Raw genomic sequence first — 23,873 nt, forward strand, 5'->3', positions numbered from 1 at the left:
CTGTACCATCGGCATAAATAGAAACATGATCCAAAAATGACTCATTGGAATGCTTGTTAACGTAATTTTATGGAATCTAATTGCTATGTAGCCTGCTTTTAAGCATATAATAGCTGTCACGATCGTTCACTTTAGAATCTTAACTTAAAGCACATTACAAATGCAGGTGAACTTGGAAACGGAACAATATGTTGGAACAATTTCAGAATAGATCACGTTCGAATTTACGCTGAAACTGCCGCTGATAGTGCGTTATGAAGTTCCGTACTAACAAATTATTCCTAAGCTCAGAATTAGACGGAAAATGTTACGTTCACAAAAGAAATATACCTTACAGCATGCTTTCGTTACCAATCTGCCTGTTTCACTTTGCTGTGCTGTGCTGTCCTCTGTCGCATGCTGTTGGAAATGCTTCGGAAATGTGCCGGGGCTTTCACCCGTTTACTTGTGCATTTCCGCCCATGTCGAATGTGCGTCGGTTATGCCTTTCGTGGATCGCGATTAGTATCTCCGGGGAAGCATGTCGTACCGCCAAGCCATGTCGCACTCACTGAGTACTGGATGTGTAAGGCTAAGCACGCCGTTGTGCCAACAGTGCGGCCGTGAAAGGTGTACTGAGATCCGTCTGCGGACCCGGCTGCCTTCCAGTTTGCCGTCACTGATTTGCGCACTTGAACGTCGCTTTTTGTGTTTCTTTTGTCTTAGACATTTCGCATGTTCAATAAGCCTTAGTCCGCAGCCTTGCGCTTCGGATTAACCAAAGCGATGAATTCGTTTACATCAACATCTACAGCCACACATCAGTAATTTTTAGCTTCAAATATTGCGGAAACGGCACATCACTGATATTAAATAATGTTAAAACGTAGCAAAACATACATATCTGCGCGCATGAGCGGCCTAGCTACTTAAACAATGTATGTTTGCGCTTCTATGTGCAGAACAAGAAGGTTGCACCCTGCTGGACAACCTGACCAACCAACATTTAAAATAGAGTAGCCGGCTACGCGGAGACATCACGCAGTGTTCATGTCACCAGCACGGCTGGAGCACTGTGCTACGTACCTTGTTCGCAGCTGGCACATGCGTATGCGGCAACGGATGCTGTTCACCTCACTGCTCCAGGAGCCAGGTGAACCTGGGAGTGATACCAAGTCCCGAGTAAGGATCACAGCCTGAGCTTATTGATTCTTTTACCACGCTCAACAGTTACAATCACGTTATAGGGCAGTCAGGAGTAATTTCGTGCCCTTCATTCCTTTATTAATTTGTCTATAAACAAACAATTACTACTACGTTACTACATTGACTGGCAAACAGTACATGGGTCCACATAAAAGCGAGGGCAAAAGAACTTCACCTTCGTGTTTGTCTTTCACATGAGCATCCTAAACTTTTGCAATCGGCATTAATGTTTTATAGCTTAACCAGTATGAAACAGAATTCCTTATCAATGTTGGAAAATGCTTGCAAATGTTATGAATTCGTGTGTGTTATCTGCTAGTGTGTTTTTTTCTTGTATGTTACGTATTCTTCACCAATGTCTGAAAATGCCTGCATATGTGATGGATTTGTATGTGTTTACATGCTTGTATATTTCTATGTATACCCACCCTGCTATGATCTGATTTCAGATCGCAGTATTTATAAATAAATAAATAAATAAACATCTGAGCCCCTATTCTCTACAATACAATGCCAGAGGTGCGCCGTCTGTGGGCAGTGTATGCAAACCACTTATCCACTGTAATCGATACGACGCGACTCCATGCGAGACAATCCCACGAGCTCCGGGCGAAACTGTCAGTGCTTATGCACATTCAATGACATTCAATGCCACCATACGTTCTCGCCTACTCTAAGTGCTAATACCTCTTGCCACAGTCTTACCCATTGCATTTCAAGCCAGGGCACAACATTGTGCATTGATGATGCCTGCTGCTGGTGACACACTTAGTTAGATTCAGTGATGTTTATGACGTTCATGCGGGCAGTTCTCATGTGTTAATGCAAATTTTGCATTGTTAGACCAAACGATTTCTCTCTTGCCCATCCTAAACTACTTCTTGCTCATCGATTATGTCCGACAGGCCGCCAGGGCGCGCATCCTGATCATGACCATCCACCCACCCAACTATGATATCTTCGCCATTATCACATGAGGTAGATCGCCGCCTGCAGCATACAGCCGTGTAGACTATCTGCAAAATGTTATTTCAGGAGAATATGGTAACTTGCTCCCAACTGTTCTGGCGAATGGGCAAAGAAAGGTGACAACATCACACGCAGGCTGTGGCTATGATTCAAGCAATTAAATCGAGTTGGGAGATTTTTTCGACAGACTAATTGACAGACAAAAAAGTATGATGCCATGCAATACCACTAATCAAAATTGTGGTGTTTTACGTGTAAAAACCACTTTCTGACTATGACGGACGACGTAGTGGTAGACTCCGGAAGTTTCGACCACCTGGGGTTCTTTAACGTCCGACTAAATCTAAGTCCATGGGTGTTTTCACATTTCGCCCCCATAGAAATGCGGCCGCCGCGGCCCGGATTCGATCCTGCAACATCACTAATAGCAGCAAATACCCAAGCATGGATAGTCAGTGATTAGATCTGCTCTTGTTGCCTTGATGCGGCAGACTTCATGTAAATATGAAGTGTTCCTTCCATGTCACTAAGTTTTGTTTTGTTGTGTGTCAGCACTGCCTACCAGTAAACTTTCTTCCAAGATGTAATTTGAGGCTTGTTTTGCAGCACATGCAAGGCAAACAACATATATACTGAGGTTTTTAGCGCACGAAAAGGGACGAAAGACAGTGGCGAAACGAGGACACAGCGTTTCGCCACTGTCTTTCGTCCCTTTTCGTGCGCTAAAAACCTCAGTTATGGAATACCAACACGCCCTAACCTACGCTCTTTCAACATATATACATTGCCTGTAGTATTAAATCTAGTACTAATTGTGAGCTGTAGTTCAGTGACGCAAGCAGCCATCAATATTTGAATGGATACTAAGTGCCTTCATAGTTTGCATCTAACCAAGTGACTAAACAAAAATGCCAAATTATATATCACTATTTTCTCTTTCTTCTTGCAGTGTTCATTATATCGACGGCTCACATGGCGTACCACGTCAAGCGACGTGGAATGTTCCCGTACTTCTTCTACATCGACGTTCCTTGTCCAGCTATCTGGAGCCGCTCCAAAAAGAACGTGAGCCTATGTTTCTTCCGAATATTAACGTATACGCCCCTGAAAGCTAACAGTGCACCAGATCACAGGCAGCCGTTGCACAAGCTATGAATGAGCACGATGGACGCCTGCTATATTTTGGGGACAATCATAACACCCGCTTTCATCTTTCTCATTCGGTATTTTCTTGTACTTGACTTTCATTACGTGCATGTGAGTAGCAATTTTGAAAACCTAATCAAATACAAATGTAACAGTGTCAGAAGCAATAGTAATTGGATATACAATACGTTTCCAATAGTTCTCGAATGAGGAACTTCCGTTTTCACCATTAATATGAAGCGGTCTTCACACCCCAATGTATTCACGATGCTACTAAATTTGAGCGAATAGTGTGCACCTTTTGAATTGCAGCTGATTAAAAGCCCAAATAAAGCAATAGGAGCACATAGGCAGTTTGTTCGCATACTGAGGACTCATTCATGAGTTCCGAATATAGCAGTCTACCACGAAAAAAAGACAAAGAAAGACGGAAGAATGGACAAGACACATTAAAGAGGCTAAAGTAAAATAATAATGCATAAATAACATTACGCTATACCTTGCACACTGCAGTGGACCTGATGACGCTGTGCAACCTGTCACCAGAGGCGACGGTCGAGTGCAGCCAGTGAGTCGACAAATGGGTCGAGGTAATCTGGCGCCGACAAGGGACGCTTTCCGACCCGGGTCCTCCGGACAATACGCCCATGGACGTCTACAGGGCGGGAGTCTTTGAATAAATGATGGCCCTGTGGATGTAAGTGCACGCTTTCATAATCAAAATCTATCTATGGTCTCCCGCTCTCTGATCTTCATGAAAGCCCTTGTTAGCTTTTCCATAAAATCTACCTTCCTCAACGATTTGCATGATCTTGTGTAGACATTCTATAAATTGCCAACTGCTTTTTGTGTGAAAAAGGTAGTTCGTTACTACACACGCACGTCAGCACTAGGGTGATCAAGATTGCTACTTATTTCAGTCACGAAACGACACTTCTCTGCATCAATGTGCATCAGCCGCATTCACATACCATAAACTCATCGCAGTTTCAAATTCCATGTCCTTCTCAAGCCATGGCCGTCAGAAGTGTACTGCTTTAATTTATCAAGTAGTTGATTATATTCTGAAGCGCATGAAAATCCTAAATTTTCCACCCAAGTGGAATGTAATACTGCGCCGAAACAAACTACTCAATTCGAGAATCTGGTTTTCAAAATTTCTTTAAATATTTGATTACGATCAGATGCAACAGTGGCCGCCATTAGAATCTGAACCTGGCAACATTTAACGTTAGAACGTGATCTAGTGAGGTGAGTCTATCACTCTTATTGGAGGAATTAGAGGGTAGTAAATGGGATGTAATAGGGCGCAGTGAGGTTAGGAGGACAAAAGAAGCATATACAGTGCTAAAAGGCGGGCACCTACTGTGCTACCGGGACTTAGCGGAGAGACGAGAACTGGGAGTCGGATTCCTGATAAATAAAGTTTAGCTGGTAACATACAGGAATTCTATAGCATTAACGAGAGGATGGCAGGTCTTGTTGTGAAACTTAATAGGAGGTACAAATTGAAGGTAGTACAGGTCTACGCCCCTACATCCAGGCATGATCACCAGGAAGTCGAAAGCTTTTATGAAGACGTGGAATCGGCAAAGGGTAAAGTCAAAACAAAATACACTATACTGATGGGCGACTTCAATGCCAAGGTTGGCAAGAGGCTGGTTGGAGACAAGTCAATGGGGGAATATGGCATAGGCTCCAGGAATAGCAGGGGAGAGTTATTAGCAGAATTTGCAGAACACAATAATATGCGGATAATGAATACCTTATTCCGCAAGCGGGTTAGCCGAAAGTGAACCTGGAAGAGCCCAAATGGCGAGACTAGAAATGAAGACTTCATACTCTGCGCTAGCTCAGGCATCATACAAGATGTGGACGTGCTCGGCAAAGTGCGCTGCAGTGACCATAGGATGGTAAGAACTCGAATTAGCCTAGACCTGAGGAGGGAACGGAAGAAACTGGTACATAAGAAGCCGATTAATGAGTTAGCGGTAAGAGGGAAAATAGAGGAATTCCAGATCACGCTACAGAACAGGTATTCGGCTTTAACTCAGGAAGAGAACCTTAGTATTATGGGCATAAGGAGTGTGCAATAGAAGTCCGTTAGACAGGATACCAGTAAGCTATCGCAGGAGATGAAAGATCTGATCAAGAAACGCCAATGTATGAAAGCCTCTAACCCTACAGCTAGAATAGAACTAGCAGAAATTTCTAAGTTAATCAACAAGCGTAAGACAGCTGACATAAGGAACTATAATATGGATAGAATTGAACATGCCCTCATGAACGGAGGAAGCCTAAAAGCAGTGAAGAAGAAACTAGGAAAAGGCAAGAATCAGATGTATGCGTTAAGAGACAAAGCCGGCAATATCGTTACTAATATGGATGAGATAGTTTAAGTGGCTGAGGAGTTCCATAGAGATTTCTACAGTACCAGTAGCACCCTCGATGATAATGTGAGAGAATAGTCTAGGGGAATTTGAAATCCCACAAGTAACGCCGGAAGAAGCAAAGAAAGCCTTGGGAGCTATGCAAAGGGGCAAGGCAGCTGGGGAGGATCAGGTAACAGCAGATTTGTTGAAGGGTGGTGGCAGCGTGTTCTAGACAAACTGGCCACCCTGTATACGCAATGCCTCATGCCCTCGAGCATACCGGAATCTTGGAAGAACGCTAACATAATCCTAATCCATAAGAAAGGGGACGCCAAAGACTTGAAAAATTATAGACCGATCAGCTTACTGTCCATTGCCTACAAAGTATTTACTAACGTAATCACAAATAGAATCAGGAACACCTTAGACTTCTGTCAACCACAGGACCAGGCAGGATTCCATAAAGGCTACTCAACAATAGACGATATTCACCCTATCAATCAGGTGATAGAGAAATTTGCGGAATATAACCAACCCTTATATATACATTTCATTGATTACGAAAAAGCGTTTGATTCAGTCGAAACCTCAGCAGTCATGGAGGCATTACGGAATCAGGGTGTAGATGAGCCATATGTAAAAATACTGAAAGATATCTAGAGCGGCTCCACAGACACCGTAGTTCTCCATAAAGAAAGCAACAAAATCCCAATAAAGAAAGGCGTCAGGCAGGGAGATACGATCTCTCCAATGCTATTCACAGCGTGTTTACATCAGGTATTCAGAGAGCTGGAGTGGGAAGTAGTGGGAATAAAAGTTGATGGAGAATACCTTAGCAACTTGCGATTCGCTGATGGTATTGCCTTGCTTAGTAACTCACGAGGCCAATTGCAATGCATGCTCACTGACCTGCAGAGGCAAAGCAGAAGTGTGGGTCTGAAAATTAATCTGCAGAAAACTAATGTTCAACAGTCTTGAAAGTGAACAGCAGTTTACGATAGGTAGCGAGGCACTGCAAGTGGTAAGGGAATACATCTACTTAGGGCAGGTAGTGACCACGGATTCGGATCATGAGACTGAAATAACTAGAAGAATAAGAATAGGCTGGGGTGCGTTTGGCAGGCATTCTCAAATCATGAACAGCAGCTTGCCACTACCCCTCAATAGAAAAGTGTATAACAGCTGTGTCTTACCAGTACTCACGTATGGGGCAGAAACCTGGAGGCTTACGAAAAGGGCTCTGCTTAAATTGAGGAGGACGCAACGAGCTATAGAAAGAAGAATGATGGGTTTAACGTTAAGGGATAAGAAAAGAGCAGATTGGGTGGGGCAACAAACGCGGGTTAATGACATCTTAGTTGAAATCAAGAAAAAGAAGTGGGCATGGGCGGGACATGTAATGAGGTGGGGAGATAACCGATGGTCATTAAGGGTTACGGACTGGATTCCAGAAAAGGGAAGTGTAGCTGGGGGCGGCAGAAAGTTAAGTGGGCGGATGACATTAAGAAGTTTGCCGGGACAACATGGCCACAATTAGTACATGACCGGGGTAGTTGGAGAAGTATGGGAGAGGCCTTTGCCCTGCAGTGGGCGTAACCAGGCTGATGATGATGATGAGATGCAACAGTGTTCTCATTATGTTGGAACAAGAGTTCCATAGAGAATGCCCTATGTCTGCGGTCCACTGGAGATTTGTATAGCCATTTAAAAGCCAACCATATTTAGTTGCGAGCTAACTTGTTCCTCATACATCGTCTGCCTTCTCGAACAGACGTCGTGTCTAATGTAATTTGTGAACATCTTGTTCTCACGATGAAATTAACCAAGTTTCACTGACCTATCCTTCTTCAGAATAGTAACTTGTTAGGCATCAGAAAGTTCTCTTCAAACGTGACACTTCGGCATCAACCAGTTCTTTAAATTTGAGTAAGTGTTCAATTTCCTATTTATACCACCTGTGCGGGGTCATATCCCTTACATACCATGTAGGTCAACTTAGTTTGTTAGCGTGCTGCTCAATTTTTTTTAATGTAAGCAAAGGTTGCGCTATATCTGTTATTAGGAAAAACAGGACATGCATGGGAAGGACACTTCATTTTCATTCAACTCTTTCTTTGCATATGCTTTCCCTTGTAATTTGCATGTTATAACATTTGCTCTGACCCACCATAGGATTGAGACATTTTACGGTCACAAATATGACACATTTGCGTTCTGCGGTCATGTCATGCAACAATCTTTGTCATTTCTTGTTCTTTTGGTCGTTCATCATTAGCTGGTATGGCAACAAGGCTTTGTTATTAGCAGTATCAGCCACATTTTGGGGAAAAATTAAGTTGTGGTGTTTTGGGCTGTCAAGACCACAATCTGATTATGAGGCACACAGAAATGGGACACGGGACACTACGGATACATTTTGTCCACCTGCGGTTCTCTAGCGTGCACCTAAATGTAAGTACACGAGTGTTTTTGCATTTCGACTCTGCCGAAATATGGTCACTGCCGTTGAGATTTAACCCACAAACTCGTGATCAGCAGCACAATGCCGCATCAACTAGCCATAACTACTAACCTACATGCTACAATGAATGATGATGCTGAGAAATAGAATATTAAACAGAGTCGAAGGCAAAGTATCATTACATAATATAGCCTCTGGTGTTCTCCCTTGATTCCACGTATTTGCAAAGCCGGATACTGATATACTTTTACGCAGTGATTCAATTCCACAATTAGGACATGTTCTGTAACATCATTAATGAACTTTAGTTATGGCATTTCCTTAGCTAATACCACTTTCCAATATGTTTTGGAAATGCTCCGCGCCGATTAGACAGAATTGCAATATCCACCTGAGGCGATATTTAATGAAGTTGTTTGCATTAAGACAGATAACCTGGCATACTACGGTGCTATATGTGGCTCTCAGAGAGCAGCACCATGAGGAAAATAAAACAAATCGTTTGTTGTAACAACTTAATTTGCCATACTTTAGCACCATTCCGACACACGCTATGAAAATTGACTTGCATATCAGTCGCCTACAGCTGCGGTGGCTCAGACCACACTGTCTTTCTTATTTCAGTTTGGCGAGAAACAGTGTACGTGTCACAAGATGTCAACGAAAGGTTGTACAGTAGCATTGCACACGCCATACCCAAGGTAATATATGTTATTTTATCAGCTTTTACAATATTAAGTTTTCAAAGGTGGTACACTCGAGCACCTCAAGCTAAGTAGCTGACTATTGTGTAACTTCGCTTAACTGTATGCGTAACATGTTTGCGGGGACAAACATTACCGTACTGTTGCTCAGATATTAGATTTGATCACACGGTTGCCAGTTTAAACATAGTCGAGAAATGTTCGAAAAATATTCGCACTTAAGAAGAGTGACAACTTGAATAGAAGACTGAATTGAATAGGAAAATATTCAATTTATTATTCGATATTTTGGAATAATCGCACATCCTTAATACCATGTTCATTTATTGCATGATACCAATGATACCAATGCTGTATCGATAATGACATGCAAATGTATATAGCTGATACCATAGCTACAATATTTGAATAGGTCCTCAAGTGCAATTATGGCGTGGACATTAGCCAGGTGGGGCAAAGAACAGCTGTGTTCACACGTAGCGAAACGGAGCAATGAAGCGCCAAATTGTAGGCTGTGCAGAATAGCCCAAGCCATGATGGCGCTATTCCTTACGTGAGACAAGAACCGATGTCATGTGACGCTAACGCATAAAGAACCCATCACCATGATTCTCTTTTGCCTCGCGTCTCTCTCTCGTCGTAGTTTCCTTTAACTTTCGGCGAAATCTGAATGCCTCGAAGTTTGACGCCACTAAAATATGCACGTCACAATTGAGTTGCGCTCACACGACATTTGCTTAACAAAGCCTGCAGTTTTGCTTAATATATGTCTGCCGATTGATTGTCGAACGTTGAAGATTTCACCTTTCACGCATGCCGCCTATGGACTGGGGTGTCTGTGATGAGTTTTCCGCAAGGATAAATGCTTGGTTATAAGCTTCTAGCAGTTTGGTGCCGATATTCTCACGTGTATATAATCTTATTTTTGTCTCTCATGGGAATTATGTTAAAGGTAAGGTATAACTGCTCTGGTATGATTAAGCCAACGGAATGAAAGAATAGGGTTGAAGATTAACATTAGTGAAAGGGGATCATGATCAAGTGAAGGATGTTTACAGGAAAATAAAATTGATTGGTTTGCATAAGGCTATATTACGAGATTATGATCGGCAGCTTACCGCTATCCTAATGTAAAGACCACATACTTCGATAATAACAAGAAATCTTAAGACAAGTCAGACATAACGTTCAGCTACAGGAGGACAGCGCTGCCAATTATGAAGCATACAGGAGATGCCAATATTTTGACTGTAAGAGGAAAAGGTAGAAGTTGTCCGGACATGCAATGCATAAGAGAAATAACGGGCGATTTATTACGGTTACAGTACGTGTGCCAATTGAACGGAAGTTCAGTCGAGGACGGCGGGAAACTAGATGGCTGAAATTAGAATCACCTAGCGCATGGCAAGCGCTATTGGATATTGCTGGGAGGGGACATAAATAGGCTGCTGGCGATTATGACAACTGCTTAATTTTTCCCTTTTTTGTTATTTTAACTCGTTTTTTCACTGCTTAACACTTTAACGGTTAGCTTAGCTTATAGACGTATTACTGCCTATTACGCTGCCTATTATAGACGTTGTGAGGTGAAATTGTTAACCAGACGAAGCAGTTCGGTCACTAAGGACAATAACGAACAAAATTAGGCGACTAATGCTCAAGACGAATTGATATGTCATTTATTTTTCTTTGAAGACTCCGATGGGACATTACGTTGCGGAGATGGCGGTTAATTTTGTCGTGTGTGAGCGTATACATTAGTTGCGCTGTCGCATAAAGACTAATAGTATCTTGGAATGAATGACATAGAACATTACATTTCTCCAACCTCTGAGTTTCTTTTTGTTACAAGATCGTGCTATGGTTGCGTGCCTCACTGCTTATTCCATTTATGCACTATCAGTATTTCTGTACCATATTACCAACGAGCCCCATAGGAGGAGGAGGAGGAAAAAACTTTTATTGTAGAACCAGCACTTTATGATGGCCGGGCCTAAGCCTCCCACGAAGGGACGTCGAGGGCTTGCCTCGCCGCCGCCTCGCGGGCGTGCTCAGTCGCCCATAAGTACATAAGTACATAAGCCCCATAAGTACTTTTTTTTTCACCAGGAGTTTTATATTCACGTGAAGGCAAGTACAAATACATTGTAAGTACAAAGAGCCAAGAACTGAGTAGCATACCATGGCATCTCGAGAAGCGAGGTGAAGAGCAGAAACTAAATGCGCAGCCTATCAGCTGATGGCTTTCTTCAAAACAGTGCAGCGTATATATAAATGAATTATAAAAAAACCAACAGTGCATATGAAAAGTAACATAGAACATGTTAATGAATGGACCGGAGTAGAAATTTCTTTATCATATCGTCACGCTGTTGTACAACCTATAATGTGCGATGCGTGGCACAAGAAAACAAGATCATTCAAATCCTAAGCATATATTGGGATTTATGGGATGTGGAGCCTAAGGGAAGCGTGCAATCAAGTGCTCTACAACTAACCGCTATGCGTACAATTCTGTTTGCTTTCATCCTGTGGAGCATTTAATCCCATACAACGCAGACTATTATCCACCAAGAAGGTCAAATTTAACCCCATGGAATAATTTTGTACCTGCAAATTGCACCGTTTGTAATGCTGGATTTTAAGCACTAAAGAAGGCGAATGCGCAGTGGTTGACATCTACGCAACGATGTCACGAGGACAAAGGCAACGTACGATGCTTGTCGAAATATCCGCCGAGGTACCGATCGATCCAGCATCAGCATCCGCGCGAAATCTGGGAGAGTGGGCAAAGAAAGCAGACGCCCCTTTTACCGGGGGTCCTGCACCAGCCGCGGTTTTCTCCGAGCTAACTACACTCGTCACAAAGTTTCCCATTTTGGCCCAATTAGAACCATTAGCCCAAACCGGAGTCCACACTGACGCGAATGGTTACGGAATAGGCGCTGTATTGGCCCAAGGTCGACGTGGATCGAACTGCGTTATCGCTTATTCCAGCAAGGTGTTGTCCACATAGGAGGGAAATTACCGAATCACAGAATGTGAGTACCTCGCTCTCGTATGACGAGTTGCAAACTTTCACTCTTATCTATTATTCCGTCCGTGAACAGAGAGAGAGAGAGAGAGAGAGAGAGAAACTTTATTGCAGTTGTAAAGATTTGAAAGAGGGGTGGTCGGAGAAGTTTCCGACCACCATACCCTCTGTTGGCTAGCCTCTTTGAAAGACACTGCAGGCGGACTCGATCAATTGCCACTGCGCCTGCAAGAGTACACCTACGCGGTTGTATACAAGATTGGAAGCCTGCGCAAAGATACGCAGTGTTTTTCCCGCTACCCTGTGGCCGACTGTGACTCTTCGAGCACTGAATGCCTCGCATGCGTCTTTTCTGGGAGCCAGTTGCTTAACATCACCGAGGAACGGCGTCTAGATGCCTACTTCAGAGAAATAATCGAGCGTCTGCAATCCTCTCCTAGCAACCATTCTGTGCCATTGTTCACCTTGAAGGAAAGTAGCTTATATCGGCGTAACGTATACCCTGACGTTCCTGGCCTCCTCCTCATTATACCATCGCAACTGCGCGCCACGGTTTTTCGTGAGCTTCACGACGGTCCAACCGCTGGCCACCTTGGTGTTACTCCCACACATATTACCGCCTGCGCCGTCGCATCTATTACCCTCAATAAGCAGCGTTACGTCAGCGCCTGCGAGATCTGTCAACGCCGAAAGGCACCGTCTACGCTTCCTGCTGGGTATCTTCATCCGATCGACGTTCCACCTGAGTCCTTCTTCCGTGTAGGTGCGGACCTTATCGGACCCTTTCCAACACATTCAGGAAACAAATGGGTTGCCATCGCTACCAATTACGCGACGCGCTATGCAATGGCACGAGCGCTGGCCACCAGATGTGCCAAACACATGCCGGAATTTCTCCTCCGTGACATATTTTAGTACACGGTGCCCCACGTCAATCGCGGACTGACCGAGGCCGTACCTTCCTGTTTAACGTTATCGACGATATCCTGCGCTGCTGTTCCAAGTAGCACAAGATCGCCAGGTCATGCCATCCCCAGAAGAACGGGCTCACCAAGCGCTTGAATCGGACCTTAACAGACATGATTTAAAACTACGTGTTGGCTGCGCAACTTCATTGGGGCCTTGCACTGCCACACGTGGCATCTGCATTCAAATCCTCTCGCCACGACACTGCTGGATACTTTCCTGTTTACCTTTTGTTCGGACGTGAACCAACTTTACCGTTGGACACATTTCCTCCTTCACCTGCAACTTCGACTGGTGAATATGCACGCGATGCCATTGGTCGGGCTGATAGGCGCGGCAGATAGCCCGTAGGAGACTTCCTGCTTCCCAAGACAATCAGAAGCGCATTTGCGACTGAAGACACCGCGACTTAAATTGTGCTCCGGGTGCCGTCGTGCTGCTTTGGTTCCACTTCCTTCCCCTCCTGACCTGTAGGCCTTTCTGAAAAGCTCCTTCCTTGATAAACGGGCCCATACCGCGTGCCTCGACAAATAACTGAAGTCACGTACGAGATCTTCTGTTCCATTGCCCGTCGACGCCATCCACGTTTCAAGACGGAAGCACTACCACCCTCCCTCTGCTGTGGGTCCTTAGGGGCGCCAAGCTGGCGCTTCTGCCGCTGGGAGTCGCGCTACGTTCTAATTGAAGATGATGTCGACCCTTGGATTCAATGGGCCGTAGCCATAAGCGGCCACTGCCCGATCTGATGACGACGACGTGCCTTGCTCAATGTTCACTGGCTGGCCTGTGCTTGCTACCCTTGTAAATATACATGTAAATAGTTTCGCTACGGTGCATTCACATAACGATTTAATAAAAAAAACTAGCAAACAAAAAAAACCCTCTCAGGCTTCGTTTGCGTGTCAGCCAGCCCCAGTCACCATTTTGTATCTGCCTGAGGTTATCCGCGCAGTTGCCCCGTCCTAGCAATGGTTCCGATGCGACCACACAAGTGTGCGCTTGTAGGCGTTGGTGCTTATGAGATTTGCCTATATTTGTTATCTAGACAGAAAATGAGCATAAACGCTGCAATGTCCGACAAATCATGTATGCTTCGGTGCGTTTCAGCACTCAAAAATTTCATTTAAGCAAGGGAAACTTAACTCAGCCCGTAGTAGCGTTATCATACGCTGGAGCGAAGTTTCAGCTGCGGATAGCTTAAAACCTAACAATTAATTCTTTACTAATTGAGCTCTTGCTAAAAGAACATACGAATGTAAATGTGCGGACCAAAGTAATTGGAACACGGGAGCTGCGGCCGACCGCATTTGAATGCTCAATGCCCTCTCGCAGCCTAAAAGCTGCTAGAGGGCATTGGGATTGAAATACACGAGCAGTCAGCATTCTTTCATTCACTATGTGGCACTCTGAAATGGCTTGTGGCCTGTGAGTATGCGCAACCCAATTTCTTGTTTCCCGTTAGGCTGTTAGAGGGCATTGTGATGCAGTTCAACCACAGGTCCCAGGTCCGGTGTGGAAGTTACTTTTGTACGCACCTGTACTCCATGGCCAGAAATGAATGTAAACAAGTTGTTTTATTTTTCTTGATGTGAAAGTATGTTCAGGAATTACATTGCAAATAAATGGTGAGACAATGCTTGTATATAATGTTTTAGGGAGCAAATCTGGCCGGGTGGAGAGAGGCGAATAATGAAGAGGAAAATGTGCACTGCAATACATGTGAGCAAGGTGCACAATATTTCTTACAGTTCCTGCGCAAGAGTTGCAATACACAAACGTACTTAAACGACGACTCGCTAAGAGCGAAATACCTTTAACTAACAAATTAACCAACAAAATTCTACGGCATTTGGGACAATTTACGACGGTCATGCGACCATTCTACAACATATTATACGACCAGTGAGCGAAGTAGGTAGACAAGATTGATTTCACTGCAAGGATTCTGGAGTGATAATTGCAGCCATCACTCGCCGTGGTTTCTTAATGGCTACGTTGTTGGGCTGCTAAGAACGAGCTCGCGGCATCGAATTCCTGCCACGGTGGCCGCATTTCGTTTGGGGCGAAATGCGAAAACATCAGTGCTCTTAGATTTAAGTGCACATTAAAGAACCCCAGGTGGTCCAAATTTCCGCAATCCCTCACTATGGCGTCCCTTATGACGAGGCAGTGGTTTCGGCACATAAAACACCGTAATTTAATTATTTGATTGTGGCCATTGAACCGGCGCGGCCGTAACAGCAAGACAAGACGATCGTTTGTTGATAACCGAAAGGTAATTGGAGAGCAGTACTCCATACATGATGCGAACGAAGCAGGTTCACGTTATTTTGCAATTAACCTTCACTTGTCAGGCAGCGCACATCTGCCATTTTTTTCGTACTGTGTTCTTTGTGCGTGAATACATTGGATAAGTTCCAGCTCATCGAGTTTGCAATTTTTTAGTAGGGACATCATTAGTCTTGCAAGATAATTATGGCATCGCTAGTTATAAAATTTGATTTTATTACATCTTAATAAACATAATGAAATAATGTTTTATAGCGTCTCGTTCATCGTTTTATATGTCATTACTTTGGCAGAGCAAAACACAGATGGAAAGATTATGACGCTACGCGTCACGTGATTGATGCGCTCACCTTGCTGGTTTGACTCGTGCAGTCGGCCCCCGTGCTGCTTCCCCCGCTTGACCTGGTCATGAGGGACGGAAGGCCAGTATCGCCTTCGTCCGACAGATGCGTGCAGGACACGAGCATGTCGATCTCGCGCCATGCGTTGCCGGCACCAATGAAAAAGAAGACAATGCACACGTATGTGAGAAGCACGGTGAAAGAGGTGAGGACAAGGAACCTTAAGCTATTCTGTGCACCATTAGAAAGCTAGCTTGGCACAGAGCCAGAAACGCTTTCGGCCGTATACGCGCACAGGTCAGGTGTGATCGCCTCCGAAAGGGATCGCCCCAGAAGTGATCACCCCCGATGTTGCTTCCGAACCCCTGGCCGTCCGCGTCTCGATGATAGTTATTCACCTACGTATTCCCATATACAGCAACGCCAGCTGAAACTCTAAAGTACGAGCCGCGGTGTCTTGCAGCAACACATTAATAGACTAATGGGCAGTAAATGATGAACAGCCAAAAAACAAGCAAACGCAAGCGAAGCACACGGACATAGCGCCAACTCCCAACAAATGAATCATTCTGGAAAACGAGAGGTTAAATACTATGTCTAATCAGAGGGGAAAAGCAAAACGAAAGCGTCGCAATTGTAGGCTATCCACTCCACGATACCGTGATTCCCTACGTGACAGCACAGGCGGTGCAATGCGCTACGAGCGCATGACACACCCACCAGCCGTATGTTTCTTACTTCATCTCTCTCGAGTTCATTCCTATGAATACGCAACATTTGCCTTTCGTTTGTCTTTCGGCGATTGCTGTAAGCCTGATAACATTTAGCTCACACCCATTCTACGTTTACTTAACGCAGCGTGCAGTTTTGCCTACCTTATCAATGATGATTTATTGTCAAATTTCATGGATTGTACCTGTGCCCATGCAACGTAAGCAGTGCGGTGCTTGAGATGAACTTTGCTAAAAGGATCAAGTCCTCCTTATAGCCCTACCATGTCTTTCGTACCGAAGTCACCCCACGTATATTATTGCGCTGTTCAGCCTTTTTTGCTATTATGAGATTACAAGTGTTACAAGTAGGTATATCTATGGTAAGACTAAGTCGACAAAACAGAAGAGTAAGCTTGAACATTATTAGTCAAAAGACTAAGGTAATGTTAAGTTGCATAGCAACAGAATGAGAATTCGCGATTGGTAGTCAGCCTCAAAAATCGGTGACCGGAAACGCACATCAAGGCCAATCAGTCAAAGGCAACCGTGATCATGGGAAGAAAACTTACGGGAAAATAAAATCGGCTGGAACGCATACGGCACGCATGACGAAATCATGACCGGCAGCTTACCGGTATCTTTGAAATGTGTACAATCATTGTTTCTGCGGGTGCTAACATATAGAGATGAAACTTGGAGACCAACAAAAAAACCTTGAGAAAAAAAATGTTCGACCTCTCGTTCAAGGCCAGGAAGACAGCGAAGTGGATTGTTAGGGCTGCGCGTGCTAACATATTGAGCTGAAACTTTGGGACCAACAAAGAATCTTGAGCAGAAAATGTTCGACCGAAGGACAGAAAGACAGCGAAGTTGATTGTTAGGACTAGCCGTTATTCTAGTTTGCATTATGAGGAAAAGCTGGAGATGGGCGGGCCATGCAATGCGTAGGGCAGATGACCAATGGTTTGGAAGTGATATCGCGGACGGCAGGCAATTAAGCAGTGTGATAAAGTTAGGAAGTTGGCAAGCATAAGAGAGAGTCAGCTCGTGCAATACAACGGTTATTTGAACTTGCCGGGAGATGACATATATAGGCTGCTGGTGATGATGCTGAATGCTTTAATAATTTTCCCCCTTGAAGTTAGCTTCCCTTTCATCGCTTAACGTTTTACGGTAACGTTCGCTGATAGACGCAATGATGTGCAATAGGTAACCACACGAACCAAAGCGGTAAGTATGGGAAATCACCAACAAAATTAAGCGACAGATACTCGAAAAGAATGAAGATGTTATTTATTATCCCTTAAATACCATGATGGGGCATTACATTACAGCTTTGCTGGTTGTTATTTATCATGCGAGAACGCGGTATTATTTGAACTATCACGTATAGAGTTATGGTATGTCGACATGGATGGGATTTAACATTTATGTTACTCTAATTTATTTATTTTGTTAGAAGATCGCGCTATGCTTGTGCGCTTCTTCTATTAGTCTATTTATGCGCTACCAGTATATATGTATTAAATTACCAACGAGCTTAAGTCGTAAATATCTTGATCAGCAGTTTTATCTTTATGAGAAGGCAAGTACAAATACATTGTAAGTACCTGGAGAAAAGAATTGGGTAAGATAACGTGGCATCTGGACTAACAAGGTGACCTTTCACCGTGTTATTCGATCCCGCTAAAGGTGACCGCACCTTTCTTGAAATTGTGCTCAAGATGAGATAAACTTTCATTCATTTCATTTCATTCAAAAGCAGAGTCTAAAAGATTGCGCTGTCTATCAGCTGATGTTCTTCAGAGCGGCGCAGCATATATACATAATTCACCTACAACGAACCAACACGGCATATGAAACGTAATGAATCACAATACGTCAATGAATGAACAGGAGTAAAATTTGTTTTCCTTATGGTCACCCTTTTGCAGAATGTGCGATATCTCAGCTGTCCCCCATCAACAATTCAGAATGTCTAATAACTGCCACATGAAAACGGTTATGCAAATCCTACACATATGTTAGAATTTATCGCAGCTTAAGTGAAGCGTTCACTCAAATGCTATAGAACTAACGGCGATACAAGTTTACCGAGTGCATGTGACGTTGCGACTAGCTACCGTGGCCATATCTGCATTGCCGTCGCGGTTAAAAGAAAGAAGGGAGGAAGGAAATCGAGGCGTGGTTGAAGAATTTATTTAGCGGAACATAGCATTCCGCGACTTCTGTGCATTACGAGGGACGGAGTATTGGAGAGTTCTGAATTAACTGTGGCCACCTGGCGGTTATTTAACAGGGATCCAAGGTATGACGCAAGCGTTGTTGCATTTCCGTCGGGATGCGACAGCCGCTTAAGCCACCGGCTCACCACGGCGACCGTCGTCGAAAGAACGATACAGCTAGATGTTTGCAATTGCATAACTACGCCCGATTTCACCGTCCTATAGAAGTTGACAACTGCTTCATTTCTAGCCTTGCAATCGACCATTCCGACGCAAAATGAACCTGGAACGACCACGACTTGTCCCTTGTCTCGTGCTAGATTTGTATGATCAGCTCCACCGCAATGAGCCCTTTCTGCTATCTCGAATGGAATCGATTCTTCGTATGGAAGACGAACTGTATTCATGCACGAACTACTTATGTCAGTATTTAAAAAAAAAAGCACGCCGACTGCATTCGAGAGGGTGCGCTGTATCAAGCGGGAACAACGCCTTTGTGCTGTTTGGGGCAAAGTAAGCTGTGCCAGGAAATGAAATGGAATGCGTGCTTTAGGTATTGCGCCCCTTAGCTGAGTATCTGTGCCTTCGTTATATTTGTTATATCCACTGCACCCATATACACAGTTCTTAAAAGCACATTTTTTTCATTACCACGCAAAGTATGCTTTAGCGTAATGTACACCTCATCTGTGTATGCATTCTGAAAGAATGCTGTATACATTCATGCAGACTTAGACAAAGAACATATTTTTCAAATGAGAAAGATTTACTTACAATACAACAAAGTGCGCAGCATAGTTTAATTGTAGGTTCTTTACACAGAATGAGGACATATATACAGTAAATAGTAGAAGACAGTACTCTGACAGTAAATAGTAAAAGACAAGCTGCAGCAGAAAATACAAAAAGAGAGAGGCAAGAACGAGAGAAAGCTGAGCTAGTTGGTAAGGATTCATTAGCAATGTTTGCGCAATGTTTGCAATGCAATGCAAACCTAGCAATGTTTGCACCTACAGCTTCTATAATGTGAAACAAGCATAACGCATGAACTTGCTTGAACTTCATATGGTTATGATCAGCAAAAGTTGGGCCTCTTAGTTCGTCGTTTTCTTGTTCATTAAAAAAAGTTTCCTTTATAACCCAAATTATGTCAAATAGAAGATAAGTACAATATCAGAAACAGAACACGCATACGTCCCTAACTTAGTTTAAGGCCCCATCTTCTATAGATAAGTCATCTAATGAAGAGCTTAGGCAGCGAAGCGCTCGCAGCTAATGAAAAGATTGCTATCCATGACTAGCGTGAAAAAAAAATAATGAAAGGGCTGCAAGAAAATGTGCGTGTCTGAACTGGGAGCCAAGCAACATAAAAAAAACCTTGTCCTGCGGAGTAGTGTTTGGGTGAACGCAGAGGGAAGCAAGGGAAGTTTATATGTATACACTGCCAATAGGAAGGAATAAAAAAGCCTTTTCAAATACGGATTTAATTTTGACATAATTGCTCCGTCATCACAATAACACGAGATATCCTTCGTATATTTTCAGAGGTATTTGTCCTGATGGCTCCTGGACCTCTATGCAATCGTCGTACCTGGAAGGAAAAAGAAATTCCACTCAGTGTTAGACAATTCCAGAAACTGCTTCATCTTGGCCCTCTTAGGGCTATGTTTTCGTGAATAGTTGTTCATGGAAATATAGTAGTGATCGTGCACTAAACAGGTCTTAGTGTTAACAGTAAACTTCTGAAGCCGCGAGGTAACGATTCGAGGTCTTTTATGTGACTGCACTAATTGCAGTGGGGCTAGAAAACCAAACTTGACTGCACTTAATTGCACCTTGCTGGGGAGTGCTAAACACCCTTGCGTTGCCCTGCTACTTGACATGCAGGCTGTTGCTAGAGTGCGCGGAATCGCATTGGTGTGCACACATTTATTCCTTTTTATTTTAAATATCGGTTTCCCTGTTTCCTTTCATTCCCTTTGCACCCTATCTCCAGCACAGCGTAGGTCGTTTGTATTTACACTCATTAACCTGCCTCTCTTACTATCTTTCTTCCTCCTTTATCGAAGAGCATGTGTCAGCATTATAAAACTGACCAACCAACAGGCCCAGCTATCCATCCTAACATTATAAAACGAGGCGTCAATGATTCATTTACTACAGAAAGCAGAGCATCCTCTATAAAACACTTCGCATGTGAATAACTCATAAGAAGTTGGGAACGACATGCGAATGTGTCCGAGCTTTGAAGATACAGCACTGTACTTGAAGCTTACCGGTTCTATTAGCACCAAAGTCCCATCCCAACCTCAAACCTTGATACAATGAGCACATACATAGTGTAAACAAAGCATTCAAGCCATGAGAATAGGTAAACACACGTAATGCTCTGAGAAAGCAACTAAAGCGAGCTAAATACGCTCAGTTGCGTTCTCCACGTTCTGCATAAACATTGCACATATACTTGTTTACTGCGATATCAATTCCATGTGCTTTGGCTTATGGTTTATTTCACAGTCACGTTTCTTCACACTTGCATGTAATAACTAATGGGTCCACATTAACAGCTGGCACTCAGTGGTACTAGTTTATATTCCTTACACTTACTGGCATTAGGCTGCACTTTCATTCATTTACACCCGCCTAAACTAACTCGGTGACTTCCCACTCTTGTGCAATAAGCAGAAATTCGTAAGTGGGCGTTTAAACATGTTTCTACCTATAGTGATAATATAGCGCCTGCAAGTGCTTCAATGTCATCCGCATGCGAGCAATATTGTAAACACTTGTCTCTTTCTGTGTTTCACCTCACTTTCCTGGTGACAAAATATCAGCTTTTTTTTTTTTCGTGTGCTTCATATGATCATGAACTTGATCTGAGCATAGTGGGTGTGATACCCCTTTGCGCACTGCAATGAACAGCCATTCTGGTCTTAATTTTCGCTTACCAGTGCTTTGGTCCACTCCATAGTAGCATTGGAGAGCCGAGGGTTCTACTTTCTTTGGTGGCATCATTGTTATTAGTGTGGACCTCTCCCACTTTAACCCTGTATACAAAAAAAAATCAGTTAGGTGAGAATAAAAAGAAATTGCAGCAATTTGATAATTCAAGAAACAAAAGCTCAGAAGAAAGGTTTGATTAAGGCCTATTTTGGGAGTAGTGCGTGCTCCATAACCGAAAATCAACACTACATAGCAATCACTAGAAAGAAAGCAAACTGTCCAACTTGCAATATTTTTTTCTTTGATGGTCTTTTAGCAATGCAGCGCTGTTTTCTGACATTATGAAATGACGCACGTACTGAAATCCACAGATTTTTCAGTCTGCAAAAAATTTTAAACTGCTAGCTCAAAGTGAGACAATGCGCCGTTGCAATTTTGCCAGTGGCATAGAATTTCGCGCCTTCTACAAGTAACGAGTGTACTACTCCTCTCCTAGAGATACTGTGGCAAATTCTGCATCTAGCGCAAACGGACACTTCGGTGCTGCTGCATCGTCGGAGTTACAAGGATATTTTCGCGTCAAGCGAGCATCGAGCTAAATTGGGCTTTATATTCCAGTAAACTAGACGCGTTTAACAGGAAAGTCGGAAACACACGAAAATCCACACATATGCACGGAGGAAAGTACGTAACACACCAGAAAATTGTTCAATATAATACCGTCGTTCGACAAGCATAAACTACGCAATGCAATGAATTCATTTGACAATGCCCACGAGGTGTACAAAAAAAAACGGTAGATATTATGGTTAGAACGCTACACGCAATTACTAACGGTGCGACAAAACACGAGCCCTCATGAACATCAGCGCAAGGACAGCTGGCTACCAAAGGAAAAAGACATCACCAGCAATAATGCAATTGGAGCAAACCGAAACGGAACTACGCCTACACTTACAGCTAGATCCCACGCGACAACTTCAGTGCGCGTGTCCGCATTAGTACACACGCTCAGGTGTTTATATCACAGAAATTCATTATTTGCTGGCTCATAATATTGCACTGGCAGAAATTAAGCATTTAGTAAGCTTAGCGTATGGGAAGGAAAAATCGACCTACCGACTCGACACTGGTTCGCAGCTGTACAGCACGCACTGTTGTGGCCCGACGACACGGAGTACATGGCGGTACGCCGCCGCTGAACCTGCTGAACGCCCTTGCGTGGCCGTCTTCTCGAAGCCGCACTGGCTTCTTGCAATTACCGGCAACATCGGGGGCATTGAACATCACTGAGGGCACCAAGAGCGTTCATCGATGCGGCCAGGTGACTTCACCAACAGGAGCATAGTCGCATAAAGTCACCGGTACAAAGGCATGACGATAATTGCAGCCGACAAGAATCGCCTCGTCCGCCGGCTTACGCCATGATTTAACACGATAACGTCAAGGGCCCCGCGCCGCAGAAAATTTGGCGTCAGCGTCGGACGTCGGTTCGACAAAAAAAGAATTTCGAACCACACATACCGAGGCCCTCCAAGTGGCGTAAGGAAGTTGCTTAACTAATTGAAATTCTCAACCTAAAATACGCACAAATGTCGTAAAATACGACTTGCACACAACTAATGGACATGATAAGCGTCAGATTGTAGTTTCAATATAATTCAAACATAAATCTGTTACGCGAAAACTCAAAAAAACCCATCTTCCAGCTTGCTACCGCTGCCACGGCGTCCACCATTTGCGCACGCGGGCGCGCACAAATCTTGGAGGCCACGGAGCGGCACACCCGATTTCTTGCAATACCTCCAAATGGCTCTCGTCTTCGCTGGTGGTGGACGGACGCGTTTTCCCAGGGCTCCGCGGCGGCAACGAAAACGTAAGTTTTTTCTGCATGCTTTGAGCTTGCTTCTGCTTTTGATTTGCTGATTTATTAGCCTTTAAATAGTAATTGGCTAGTTTTCTCCTCTTACATGTGTGTGGGTGTGTTTCGTGTATATTTGGTATTGCAGGATAAACAGAAAGGCCTTTCGAGACACTTCTTTCAGCACGTGTACCCGTGCGGGACGTTAAGTCTTTAGAGCCTTTAAATAGCAGTTTGCAAGTCGCAAGACTATTAGCTATAGTAGTCTGTGTGCATTGGTATCGGTTATATTGCATTGGTAAGACAGTAAGAGCGTGGCCGCGTGTTTGATCACGTGTGAACATCATTGCTTGTAAAATATTTTTAGAACTACATTCCAGCATTTTTAAGTTTTAGATTCTGGGCGTATCTGCCTTCGCAAGAAGGCACGTGCTCTCAAAGCTTCGGTGCTTGTATTAGAAAAAGCCAAATGCAACACATGGCAAGAAAGACTGTAAAGCGTGCATTGTGCGGGAGGTCCATCAAGGTAGACGAGGGGACGGATGAGAATGGATAGAAAATCGAGTCGATAGGCAGACACTGTTATATCGATGCTAGTATGAGCTTGTCATACAGGTCGAAGAGCTCAGAAATGAGATAAATATGGAGCGTGATGCACAAAAGG

The 23,873-nt window shown here is 43.8% G+C and overlaps 1 long non-coding RNA gene across 1 annotated transcript; it reads left to right on the top strand.

Moving 5' to 3' along the window:
• Positions 1–971: 971 nt before the first annotated feature.
• On the top strand, positions 972–23,277 carry LOC142559472 (uncharacterized). The gene is made up of 6 exons (XR_012823122.1): positions 972–1,161; positions 3,104–3,219; positions 3,814–3,997; positions 8,758–8,834; positions 15,499–15,672; positions 23,058–23,277. It is a non-coding gene; the product is annotated as an uncharacterized LOC142559472 (long non-coding RNA).
• The last annotated feature ends 596 nt before the right edge of the window (positions 23,278–23,873 follow it).

Source organism: Dermacentor variabilis, chromosome 10, assembly GCF_050947875.1.
Source record: "Dermacentor variabilis isolate Ectoservices chromosome 10, ASM5094787v1, whole genome shotgun sequence".
Classification (NCBI taxonomy): Eukaryota; Metazoa; Arthropoda; class Arachnida; order Ixodida; family Ixodidae; genus Dermacentor; species Dermacentor variabilis.